Source organism: Salvia hispanica, chromosome 1 (assembly GCF_029641045.1).
Source record: "Salvia hispanica isolate PSC_SH4W2 chromosome 1, Shi_PSC_v1, whole genome shotgun sequence".
Classification (NCBI taxonomy): domain Eukaryota; kingdom Viridiplantae; phylum Streptophyta; class Magnoliopsida; order Lamiales; family Lamiaceae; genus Salvia; species Salvia hispanica.
In genome coordinates, this window is record NC_142692.1 from 3,844,645 (window position 1) to 3,849,351 (window position 4,707).

The window sequence follows — 4,707 nt, forward strand, 5'->3', positions numbered from 1 at the left end:
AAAGCGAAAGAGAGAGTTAATTAACTAGAATCAGGAGGAAAACACACATAAAAGAAGAGTGATATTTATGATAACATCAGTCTAAACCACTGTAACTTTAAAATTGGAAGTTTCCAACTTCTGCAATGCTTCATCTTTCTTCTTAACTATAGCGTGAACAAGAAGGTCAATTTGGTCTCCATATAAATCCTCTTGTTCCTCTAATATCTTTTTAGCCGACAACACCATTGATTCATTGCACATTTCCAATGCAATTGAGCTGAGTGTTGGTATTTCTCCAATTTCTGAAGGAATCTCCTTCAATTCATTTAAGTTATAAAGACAAAGCCTTATAAGAAGTGGAAAGTGGGAGCTCTCTGCCATTGTCCACTTTTCTAGATCACCACATTCAGACAATGTTAGTGACCTGAGACTCTGGAATTGGTCTTCCATTGTTTCCCACTCGCGTGTTCTGAAGCGACCTCCATATAATACGAGCCTCTCAAGAAATGGTAAGGAACCTATCGTTTGCAGTATGTCCTCCAACTCTAAATCACTTGGTAGGTCGAGAATCAACTCTTTAATGGAGGGTGGGAAGTTGATCTTCTGTAGATACTTTCCAATATCAGGGGAGCGGGGCCACAACCCCAAGGATTCCAGTTTACTAAGACAGTGAAGACAACTCAGATAGTTCACTCCATCAATTAGCTTTCCATTATACCTCATATCCAATTCTTTTAACAACATCTTCACTTACATTCAAATTTATTACACTTTTGAGCACTTCTAGATTCTCCATCATAATAATATCATCGCCCGCGCTCGGAGGATCTGGGAGATGCAATCTCGACGTTAGAAGCTCGAGATGCCTAAGTTTATACATTTTCCAGATTTCAGCTGGTGCAATCAAATCTTCCGGACAAATAATAATCAGTGTATCTAGATTCCAAAGCAGATTGATGGAAGAAGGAATTACAAACTTCTTATCAGTATCAAGACAATGATACCGTGAGTTCATCAACTCAAACACATTTAGTTGTGAATACTCCTCTTTGGTTAGCCAACCACACACATGCGATATCCTCAAATATCTAGAATTTGGGAATTGACCAACTTTGATATTATTAAACACTAGATACGAACGAGCATGAGCCATATTTCCCAAGGCATCTTGGACTTTTTCCTTTGAAGTGCTTCTAGGAATAATAATACGTTGTTGGGTAATTAGTCCTCGAGGACTTTGATCCCTCAAGACATAAAAAAACCTCTGTTTTTCAGCTTCTTTAATTGATAGATCTCTTAGTAAATCATGGATTTTATAGTATATTACACTCCCAAGTATCCCCCACTTATGAACTGAAATGAGATTTCTATCCACTAGTTCTTTAAAGTATTGTTCGGCAATTGTTTTCAAGCTTTTGTTGTCTATTGGTTTAAGAAATCCTTCAGAAATCCATAGTTGGACAACTGTTGAAGCAAGAATTTTACGATCTTCCTCAAACATTCCCATATAGAGAAAACAAGGCTTTAGATAAGCAGGCAAGTGGTCATAGCTCATTTTCAGTATTCTCAAGCAATAATCATCATTCTCTGAATTCACTATTGAGCTTAAGTTTTTCTCTATGTGCTCCCAATATTCTAGTATAACTTCGGATTTAGCCATTAGACCCCCTACCACAACAATAGACAAAGGAAGTCCATTACACTTTTCCACAATTTTCTTTCCAATACTCTCAAGATGAGTAGGAAAACTTTGTTCCCCAAATACAGTTTTGGAAAACAAAGTCCAACTACTAACTTCGTCAAGAAATCCAATCTTAAAGAGGTTATTGGAATCAGTCAAGTGGGCAGCTAAGTTTGACATTCTAGTTGTCACTATTATTCGACTCCCATTATTGTATTCAGGAAAGAAAAACTTCATCTTGTCCCAAACTTCTTTGCTCCACATATCATCCATTATAACAAGATATCTCATACCCGACAAATATTTGTAAAGTATTTTCCCCAAGTCATTTTCACTCTCATTGCTCAAGTACCCTCTAGCTTGAGAGAGCACGTGCCTAAGAGTTTCTCCTATATTATACTCTTGAGAAATGGTAGCCCACACACAAATATGAAAACGCTCCTTAATAAGCTTGTGTTCAAACGCACCTTTTGCAAGAGTGGTTTTGCCGATGCCACCCATCCCTACGATAGGGATGATTTGGCGGCTGGTGTTTCCATCGGTAAGCCTATCCAGGAGCTGAAGAAGCACATCATCAAACCCTACCATGAGATGCTTCTTCTCAGTGGATCCACTGGGTCTTAAACCAGCATCATCAAAACCCGAGTTCCTATGGTGAACTACCTTCTCCTTAGGAATCCCAGCCACCTCTTTCTTGATTAAATCCATTTCTTCTATCAAATTTTGCATATCTTGATAGAAGTTGATGCAACTGATTTGTTCATCAGCACCATCATCAGTTGCTGCTGTTGCAGAAAGCTGAATGGTGTCAATGATATAGGACTCAATCACATCTTCAGCTGTATGACTTGCATCTGCAATGCGAATTAGGGGTTAGTTTATTTCGGTTATTCTGATATTTTTTAGCAAAAAAAGAAATTAGATTTTATTTAAAAATAGAGCATGTACCAAATTTGATTTCATCTAATCAACATGTACCCATATCATTTCTAATCAACACCAACAAAAAAATAATTTGTAATATTCATACAAAAATATTTAAATAAAAAATAATTTATCGCCAACGTGAGAGAAATATTAAAATGAAATAATTAGCATCTTTCGAAGTTCCAACAAACATTAGAGCTTGCTTGCTCAAGCATTTTGAAAAAATCTACTCACCCATAATGCGAATCTCCAATGGATCTGCTTCGTCGCTGTACTCGTAAGGTGACTTGTAGCTTTCGAGAAATTCCTGCAAGAAGGTAACTATTTCGGTGAGAGATTTCACTTGTTGGTTGTCGAGAGAAATCGGAGGGGAAGGATGAGTTTCAATATCATCTATAATACGCATAAGAGAAACCAGAGCTGCATAAGCAGCCATCTTAATTCTATGAACTATAATGCACAAATTAAACACGAAGTGAATTGAAATGATGTGATGAATATGGTATTTTGACACTACAATTGAGACTTAAAGCTTTTATTTTGAGATACAAAGAACGAAATTGTGAAATAGTAGAATGTGATGTTAAAGACAACTTTTATTAGCACTAGCAAGCATTATCCTTTGGCCTAGCAACTTTTTTTTAGCACCACAGATTTATTACTGTTGCAGTTGCATGTTGGTTGGAATAGTCAACTTTCATTTACTAAGTTGTTTTTTTTTTTTTTTTTAAATCTGATAAAATATTTGCATTATTGCTCCATCCATCCCATAAATTTTGTTACATTTTTATATCGGACACAAAATTTACGACATGTAATATAAAGTGAGTTGAAAAAGCTATTGGAAAGTGGATCCTATTTTTAGAATATTAGTTTTATAATAAAATATAAATAAAAATGAATTAGTGGAATACAATATGTCTGTTAAACATAAAATTTAAGTGACCGAGGTAGTATAATATTTGAAAATGAAATGCACAAATAAATGGGCGTGACAGGTTGGTTTATTGAGGACAAAGTATAGTGCCAACACAGTGTGGGCCATTTTATGCAACCAATCCACTAAGTGTGAAAACAGTACTCCCTCTATCATTGAAAAATAAGATACAATCTGAATGATACAAGTTTAATTGTAGAATTGGAAAAATAAGAAATAGGAGAAAAATAGTAAGAAAGGAATAGTATTAGACTATTAGTGGAATATGTGGTCCATTATTAAGAGAGAAGAGAAAAAGGTAAGAGAGAAGTAATGTTAGTGAAATGTGGAGTATAAAAGAGAAGGATAAAGAGTAAGAAAAAAGTTGTTGAAAACTTTCATTTTTTAAATATGCTCTATTTTTCGTGGATAATCAAAAATAACAAATGTGCTCTATTTTTCGTGGATGGAGAGAATATTTAAGTAAACAATATAAAGAAATGCTGTCATTGTGTAGGGCATCAATTTTTTTTTGTAAATTATATACCCCATTCATCCTAGAGTGTGATTGACATGTAATTTTAGAAAATAGTTAATGTACTCACTAAGAAACGAGAAAATATATTTTTATATATTTATATATTTTGAAACAGGAGTATTAGTATGATCAGGGCTTGAACGTAGTGAATACCATGGGCCTTGACACCACAAGCCCACACGACAATAAGCATAATCAATGTTCCACGTTAGTTATATAAGCAACTAGCGTGAGATTTGTAGATTAAATGAACTCTCCTAAGCTAGTCTTTGAATTGAGTTATCTTATTATTATATAACATTGGTGCTTTCATTTAGAGCCTGAAAGACTTGTATTGATGATCTAGAAGACAGTTGTAAGTTTGTAACCAATAAGTACATTTGGGAGCGGACTTAGAGGGGTAGCCGGACAAAGAACCCGGCCGTAACCAACGAAGACATTGCCCTTCCATTGGTGTGATTATCATAACATAACATCAAGTCTTTTGGGAATTTACAAACCGTTACTTGCAAACTTTATCTATCACCATAATCTTCAGCCTTTTGTAATTATCGTTATCTTGGATTCAATTTTCTTTATAAAGTATAATATTTACCTCATCTATGCAAGCATGTATACCACACCAACGTGAAATAGAACATAGTAGTCCATGAGAAGCACATG

At 35.0% G+C, this 4,707-nt stretch overlaps 1 pseudogene across 1 annotated transcript; it reads right to left on the reverse strand.

Moving 5' to 3' along the window:
* On the reverse strand, positions 1-3,171 carry LOC125217691 (late blight resistance protein R1-A-like; annotated as a pseudogene). The gene is made up of 2 exons (XR_016134601.1): positions 2,825-3,171; positions 1-2,517 (listed from the first exon to the last, which is right to left on the reverse strand). The product of XR_016134601.1 is annotated as a late blight resistance protein R1-A-like (transcript).
* Positions 3,172-4,707: the final 1,536 nt, after the last annotated feature.